The sequence below is a fragment of the Gobius niger genome (assembly GCF_951799975.1).
Source record: "Gobius niger genome assembly, contig: SCAFFOLD_58, whole genome shotgun sequence".
Lineage (NCBI taxonomy): Eukaryota > Metazoa > Chordata > Actinopteri > Gobiiformes > Gobiidae > Gobius > Gobius niger.
The window spans coordinates 170,239-179,277 of record NW_027639179.1 but is presented as its reverse complement, the minus strand read 5'-3'; the positions used below and the strand labels follow the sequence as shown (position 1 = coordinate 179,277).

General features: G+C 38.0%; 1 long non-coding RNA gene across 1 annotated transcript; it reads right to left on the bottom strand.

Annotated features, from left to right (window-relative positions):
- Nucleotides 1–6,666: 6,666 nt before the first annotated feature.
- Nucleotides 6,667–7,223, bottom strand: LOC306982798. The gene is made up of 3 exons (XR_013794234.1): nucleotides 7,110–7,223; nucleotides 6,898–7,022; nucleotides 6,667–6,798 (listed from the first exon to the last, which is right to left on the bottom strand). It is a non-coding gene; the product is annotated as an uncharacterized lncRNA (long non-coding RNA).
- Between the last annotated feature and the right edge of the window lie 1,816 nt (nucleotides 7,224–9,039).

The window sequence follows — 9,039 nt, the reverse complement described above, 5'->3', positions numbered from 1 at the left end:
GCTAGCATATGGGGCGGGCTCTATTGTATTGTTCATTTAAATGTTTTTGCCTCTCTTTATTGGACTGAGGATTTATAGTAAGCAATAATGCAAATTTGATCAGTGGGATTATATTTCTCCAGTGAGTTAATGTCAGTTTTGGAGAAAAAAGCAATAAAGGTACTTTTTTGTTATTATTATGTAATATATATATATATACACATATTTTAAAAAATATATATATTTAATTATGTAATAAATAATTACTCTTGTAATTACCTGAACAACTGCTAAACGTGTGTTTTGGACCATCCCATTTGCAGCCATGTGGTTTACTCATGTACACGTTTCCATAGCAACATGGGCAAATTCTAACACTCACCAGGGGACACAGCATATTTTTGACACTGGACAATGCAAAATAATATAGCCACATGTGTTAGATATCGTTAGCCACATAGCATAATTGCCTAACTCATTTTTGTTTTGATTTTTGAAAACTTGTAAAAAGACGTTTTATAGGAAACACATTGTTTTTCTCTTATTGCCATTTTAACAATACAAAATGACTTAGGCAATTATGCTATGTGGCTAACGATATGTTAAATGCATAGAAGTACACTGTTTTACACACTGTGAATATGATTTTGTTACATACAAGCTGAAAAAGTCTGCATTTTGGCATTTTGAGGTCAATGACCTCTCAGGGTCATCAGAGGTCAAATACAGCTTACCTCCACATCTAAAAATAAGCCTTATGGTATGGGCTAACTGTGATAAAACTTTCATGCTTTCTTCATAAAAACGCACAATTGTGCATTTTTATGAAGCTTAACCGCTCTACTACTAGCAATTCAAGGCGCAAGAATGAAAGTTAACTTCCTGAATGCAGTCTGGCCTACAAGCGGGGTAAAGGTACAAATCCCGATCTGAATGTTTCACTTTTGGTTTCTGAAATGCACAACTCTTGGCATGTTCACAATCACCATTTCACTAGCATAGACTCAATGAACAAGTCCATTGAGTCTCTTTCCTTCTGCATCCCAGTTGCGTACAGTAGATGCATCCGAGCGCTTCCCCTTCAGTTGAGCTCAGGCGTAGACATACTAGATCAAGTGTGGCACTCATTGAAATACTTTTCAATTAATAATTCAACTCAAGAGTGTTGTTGGGGGACATAACACAAGTCTAGCTCTGTTGTAACATTTTTCACAATGTTTCAATATCACGCAGAAAATCAATGTGAGCTAAGTTGCCATATTTGGTTCCTTGCCCTTCAGTGGTAAAACAAAATGACTGTAAACAAAGTTACCGTATTTACTTGATTGAAATGTACCATGCATTTAGCCAGACTTCGTTTTTTGTCAGACTTCAGAGAAAACAGTAAGTTGAGAGAGCGATAGGTCTGTGTTCATTGGTCAAATGCCACGGAGGTGGGATCTGTGCTGTCGGGTGATCTGCTCTGATTGGCTGAGTGAGGACCGCGCGCTTCTTTACATTACTGATGTGCAGCAGAGGCCATATGTAAAGTGTGCAGAGATGACCAAAAGTAGTCACTTACCCTATAAAGGGTTAATGACGCTTGCCTGGCTAGCTCAGTCGGTAGAGCATGAGACTCTTAATCTCAGGGTCGTGGGTTCGAGCCCCACGTTGGGCGCTTGTAGTTTTGGAAGGTGCACAGCAAAAATGACAGTGTATATTCAACTCTATAGGAGTACATTTAACACCAATTTCGGGGTTTATTTGGGTCCAAATAGTTGGAGTACATTTAACACTGTCCATAGAGTTTTTTTTAAACACTGAGATTTAAACACTGTGAAGAGTAAAAATGTACCCTCATTGGCACTTCAATGACTATAACCCAGTGTTATGTGGCCACTTTAAAGAGTTAAAATATATTCCAACAAAGTGTTTATTGGTCACCGAAAAGAGCTCAAATGTAATCTTGCTCGGTGTTGCATTGCAACTGCAAAGTGTTCAAATTTACTCTGAAATAGTGTTTATTGGACACTAAAAATTAATCTTGCTCGGTGTCGTATTACAACTGCTGAGTGTTAATATTTACTCCAAATTAGTGTTTATTGGACACTACAAATGGCTAAAACTGAATCTTACTCGGTGTTGTATAGCAACTGATAGGAGTTTAAAAAAAAATTATATACAATTTACAATCAATTAAAGCACATGCTACCAATACAAAAAGCACCAGTCAGTTTAAATTTCTTTCCATTAAAACTTTTTTTTATTGAACCTTCATTCGGTTACTTCAGAGGTGGCATACTGTATTATAAAAATACATGAACAGGAACAACAAAATTATCATTTTTGTCAAAGCCATATGTTGTCTGCAAGTCAAAAGGTTTAAAAAAACGCAGTTGGTCAACTTTAAGCAAAGACACATTATCGACATTCATCTCTTGCACATGGTAAGAATGAAAATGTGCTGCAAAACCCAGTGTCTCAAAATCTTCTGTTACAAGGAAATGGTCTTCTCCAACTACTACAATATCTTTGATTTGACTAAACACTGGCATGCCATTTTCTAGCTTTGAACAAACCAATAGGCCAGAACGGTATTCTGTACCAAAACAAGTGATCCAAGAGGCTACATCTACTTCAGAGTCGATATCAATATGCAGACTTTCGGCAACCATTTCACCATTTAACATGTCGGCAAGCTTTACTGATTTTAGGGGTCCACAGTTGATACTTTTAAAAGGCAATGATTCCCAGTGGAAAGCTATAGCCATTTGGTGTGTTTGGGCCAGAGATTTTGTTAAGTTTTTAAAGTTTTTGACCGTATTCTTAAAAAAACGATGTTTTGCTTCAAACCTCATCACCCAAAAGTGAAGGACAGGACCGATTTTACGAATGACTCTGGAATAGTGAATCATGAAATGATGCTTGGGGATTAATCTTCGATTTGGGTACAGCGTTTTGAAAAGACAGTGATGATCAACAATGAGATGCTTCAGGAAAACAGTCATGCCAATACTTATGCTTGGAGAAAATATAATGTTGATAATCTGCAATAAAAGCAGTAATAGTCGCCAATGTTCATCTCCTTCTGGTACCAAATCTCCAAATATCAAGGGCACATTACGGACCAAACAAAGTGTCTGAATTGCATTTAGTCCTATTCCATTTCCAGCTTGCTCCAAATTAATTCTAGTTGGACGATTTTTTCGCTCAAGATAGCCAAAATTGTATGAGTAGATTCTTCTACATACATCCTCTTGTGATAACATATGATTCTCCAAAAAGTAGCCTAAAAGCAGCTTTATCTCAAGTTGTGCTACGCCCTCTAGTATATCATGCATTATGTCAACAGCATAATTTTCAGAGACATTGAAGTACTTTAACTCATTAAGCAAGCATGTTTGTTTGACTCCAAAGGAGGAGGGAAGAGCAGGGTCTTCTTTAATGTCCTTGCAATGCTGAGCATGTAGTTCTCTACTGCGTAATGTTATGCTTGCATCATCATCACAGAAAACAGTTTGACAAGTATCCTTATCAGCTAAGCAAAAACGGCAAAAATAATTTGCGCTAAATGACTGAACATATCCAAGAAGTGTGTGCAATCCCAAATTGTCCCCAGTTACTTGAGCAACTGTCCCATGTAGAGGTTCATCAGAGAAAGGAACCTCAATTCCATTGTTCTCAAGAATTTTTAGGTCACGCATCAGCGGCTCTAGTATTGCATTGAATCCATACTTTTTTACATCGTCACTATGAAAAAGTGAAACAAGATGAATGTTCATCAGGGCAGAATTTATCTTTGGGGAAAAATTTCTTAAAATAAAATATATACTACCAATCTTATGGATGCCATGCTTTGACCCAAGTGGATTTGCCGTTTCAAATTCATCAAAAAATAACTGTATTTGAAGAGAATTCATTTTCTGAGAGAAAAGGGGGTGCTCTTTGAAGTATGTGCCATCACAAAAATCTTTATAAACATCACTCTGTTCACAAGATTGAACAAGGTAGTTTCTAATTTCTTTGTTTGAAAATATAAATTTTAAAGTTTCTAGTAAGGGGACATACACAAATTTATCTGTCACAGGAACTTGGTCATATCTGCCTGAAGCCCTATTCCTTCTAATGTCATACCTCACACCAAGTGGGATCTCAACTGGCTCCACCATGCCACACTTGTCATGAAAGTACCTTTTCCATTTTGTCTCTGTATTTACATGTGTAAATGGATTTTCAAGGGTTTCAAAAAAATTGCTTAATGTTGCCTGTGTGTTTGTATCATTGGGGAATAACTTTGCAACATCATGTTTTATATTTGAGTGTACTTCATGTACAAGCTCCTCCATATTCTCAACAACTGATGAAACAACTGTAGTTGGCACACCACTGCTTTTAAGTTTTGCAATAAGGGATGCACACATGTCTTGGGTATTTTTTCTGTGACTTGCAGCACTAGTTGAACATTCTGCGTGTTCTATTAGACAACTAGATGACAAATTATGCTGATCACAAACAGCAGCTGAAGGAGGGATTGGTTCTTCATCATCATTGCTATCACTATCATTTAGATTGCCACTGCAATGCTTTGTGTTAAGATGTTTCCTAAAGCCTGAATATGTCTGAAATTTTTGATGACAACCACTTTGATCACAGGTCAGAAGAAACTTTTTGCCGGGATAAAACGCATGCAAAAACTTGAGATGTCGAACCAATTCCTTTACATTACTTAATGTTTGCTTGCATACAAAACACCGAAGACCCATGTTTGAATGCTCTTAGCACAAGACCTTTGATCTCATGTCCTTCACCCTTGGGCTTTCATGACAAAGCCCAACATCAATGTTGTAGATTGTGGTTTGTACAAATGTGTACATGTTGTTCAGAGCCTGGTCATAAGAGATGCCAAACACATAATGTGTTTTGAAAAGTTCATCAAAGGCTGACAGGGATGACTTAGCCTTGCAAGGAAGGAGTTGTCCATCCACCGCGATGTAGTAGTCATGGATGCCATCTCTTGATGATCCAACTGCCAGGATAAACGGCTGTCTCCCCTTGTCTGCACCAGTCACCTCCTCCAGGCTGCGGCCAGACTATAAAAAAAAACCCAAATATTAATATAATTCTTTTTTTAATAATAAAAAATATATATATACATTCTTTTTTATGAAATTGGCAACTGAAAATTATGATAAATATGTAGTAAATGTATGATAAAGAAAAATTCTATGTATAATATATACATTTAATGGGACGACAGTAGTGTCATTTACCAATTGTGACTGTTTACCATTTCCTAGTCCTACAACTTAGGAGTGTGTGCCTACATCAAAACTTAAGAAACTGAGCGTCATTTGTGATTAATGTACACGCATTGGGCACTTTAAGAATTGATTGAGAAAACAGCTGGGTTATTAAAGATGCAGTCAACCTGAAATGCTGTGAGACCAACATTGGTACAAACTTAAGCCACTGACCTTGTGAAACTTCACAACACGATCTACAGCTTCCCGTACACTGATCTTCACAGGTCTCTTTTTCCCACCAGGCGCAGGAGGCAGAAGAAAAACCATCAGCAGCAGGGAGGCCATGTCACTGTCCCAGCCTTAATAATAAACATTTTAACTTAATCACTCATGACTGAACAGTTGAACATGAACAAAATGTGATTGATTGTTAACTTACTCGAAACATCTTCATCTGGATTCCCCTCAGCAGCATGGATTAGAGACTCAAGCATGGGAGTTTTGGTGATGTTGTTTGCTTCTAGGATAATTTTAGTTTTCAGTGACATCCCCCACTTTTCCAACAATTTTGACGCGGTCTCGTCTCCAAACAGCAGCTGGAAGTCTTGTTGGACCTATGGGAGGAAAAGAAATCACATGGCAGATCAGGATGGATTTTAGACACAGTGACCATTTGTTCCAACTAAACATAACTAAAATATAAAACTCACCAATCCCACTGTGTCAAGGAATCTAGGGAAGACTGTGAACACGGTGCTAGACTTCTCAGGATTATGAATCAGTGTCTGCCTGTACTGGAATGTTTGTTTCATTTTCATGAAGATCTGTTCGGTGTCTGTGCTGTGCTTCAGGAGAGAGATGGCCTCCAAACACTGGTCCCCTTCTAACTGCTCAGCTGTAGCCACCACTCTTTCAACCTCTGGTCCCTTTTCTTTAGTGTTGGTAGAGCTGCTGCTCCTCCTGCCAAGGCTTTGCTCCCTCTGCATGTTCTTTAACTTCCAAGCGATGTACCCCTCATTACTGCTTGCGTCAAAGAAATGTTCCTAAAAAAACAAACAGAACAGGGATGTTATTTATGACATATTTAAATCTCCTTTTTCTCAACGTTGTTTCAATTTTTCATAAAATGTACTGTCTGAAAATGTCTACTCACATATCCTTTTTGGGAGTAGGGATCTTTAAGTGAAGGGAAAAGTGCAACAATGCCAACAGCGTATCTGGTTCGGATATCCATAGGTGGAGCGCTCCTGAATTGATAATAAACAATCTTAATTTAATTTACTTCACCATTAATATTTAAAATCTCTCAAAATGTTAAACATTTTATTCCTGCCATGTCCCAGCTAAAAAGCGAGGAATGACACTTACACTGTATTAGCATGACCCATGCCATTATGATACAAATGCACGCAAATCGCATGTTTTCTAGAAATACTGCACATAAAAAGCATTATGCATACCCGTACTTCTCCATCATATCAGCGACGACCATATTGACAAGCTTCCGACGTACTTGATCCGTTATCTTTTTGGACTGGCTGTATTCCTGGAGTATTCTTTCTCCTCCAGCCTTTGATTCCAAAAGCGTTTTGACAAGCTTTAAACAAAAAGTACAAAAGACAAGTATTCAAAAAAGTTATCAAATTATCATCCAACTAAACACACAAAGTACACAAAATGCAGAATACAATCTCACCTCTTTCGCCTCTATGGAATTGTCATCAACCCTCAGCCGCTTTGGTGATGTGAAGTAATGATCAGACTCAGATGAGTGTGATGAGAGAGACAGGGTGTCTGTACAGGAAGATGAAGCAGGTGAATCTGAAGAGGAGAAAGAAAAACATGGACAAGGCTTTTACATAAAGTTGTTGTGTAGTGTACTAAAATAAATATATATTTTTTTCTTACCTGGGACTGAGAGGGAATCAACAATTGTCCAAGTCATATTCGGGTTTGCTTCTACAATATCAGCAAACACGTCTTCATCAACCTCTGTCCCACTATCATCCATGAGATACACGCTGTTACTGAGAATGCCAAACTTCTCTTTTGCTGAGAAAATACAAATCACAAATATACAACTTTGACTAATAAAAATACCAAAGTAGGGATACTAGGACAAAACATACATTTCTATTTTATCAAAAAACTGAAATGTTTTTTTATTTAGGTATATACAACTACGGTGCACTACGGTGCAAATTATAGCTTAGTCATTTTTTTTAATATATGGCTGGATAATGTGGAAATATATGTAATCCGATTGTATTCAATAGGAAATAAATTATTGTGGCCTTACTGAGCTGTTAATGCCAGAAGATTGACTGTAAGCCTGTCGTTTAAAAACAAAAACATAGCAATAATTGTAATAGGATCACTTCCCAACTCACTTCAAGTAAAATCTATGGAGGGGGATCGCTGTGTTGTCACGCTTGAGGCTTTGGTGGGCAACGCAAATGTATTAAGCAGATAATAATAGTTAGTGGGTCAAAACAATGTTCACAAATAGAGCATTGCTTTTGTAAAAAAGATCTGCGCTATAAAAGATCTGGGATCTATTCAAACAGCTCTTCATGCATGGAAAAAATAGCTGTTTGCCCACCATTCAAATAAACAACAGCTATGCTCCCTATAGTTTCGCATTGCTGGAATTACATGTAATGTGTATATAAAGAAGTAACATGCATAATAATGAAAGGCGCTCGGCTAATGTTTTTTTATTATTTTTTTTACCTTCTTTGATAAATGAAGAAAATGACACTCCATTCATTTTAATGTACTTCTTCTTCCCCTGGTATTCAACTTTGAACATCATTGTGGACATCTTCCTCGAAAGCAAAAAAACAACAATCAATTGCACTGTACATGTGGCTACGAGTGTGTTGTATGTATGTATGTACCTCTTTATATCCTGCGTTAATATAAACAGTCACCTGTCAGCTCTTCTCACGGTTGTTTCTGCTCACCCTGCTCCTCCTGAATGAGGGCAGTGCCAGTCGAAGACGGTGCCTAAAACACACGAAACATCCAGACAGCTTGCAAACATTTTCCGCGGGCTCATTGTCATCTACACTAGCGCGGCTATGCTAACAGAGCAAGCACGTATGTTTTCAGTCGCGGTAGTTTGCTGACAACAGATATTTGCAGACTGTGTCCCAGACCAGAAGTGACAAAATTAAGATTTCCCTACTGCCCGGTAACTAATTACACCAGAGCCACCCGCCCAAATCGCCGTGTGGTTGCATCTTCGACATTTTCAGAGTCAGACACATTCGCACTCACGCTAGCTTAAATGTTGAATCCGAACAAGAAGCATGGAAGGCGGCGTCACTCGCTGTAGACGTCGGTAGTCCCAGTGAGGACGTTCAAATTCACGATGTTATAACATTAAACCCATCGAGTACAGCTTCCAGTCGCTAAAAGCAGTCCCCGCAGTAGTTTGCAATAAATATTAGCAAAATCTACCGTCACAGTAGATTTTGTTGTAATTTTCGCAAACGTTTGTCACACAAAGAATGGCACCTTTCGGAATTTATTGCATTCAAACGTTGAAACGTTAAAAAGATAGAGAATGCAAAGATGAAATAGATTGAGATAGATTGAAAAAAGAATATAAGAGTCAAAACGTTGTTAAAAAAATGAACTTACCGAGTCCTCCTGGAAGGCGAAGTTCATCGAGGTTTTTTTTGTGTTGGAGATCTGTACGAAAGTCCGCCAGTTTCGCCAAAAGCGTAACGTCCCAGTAGGTGTGGCTTGGTTTGAACAAGACGGCGTGATAAACGTGTTGACGTCAGGATGCGGACCATGGCAACTCAACCTCATATATACACTTCAGGAG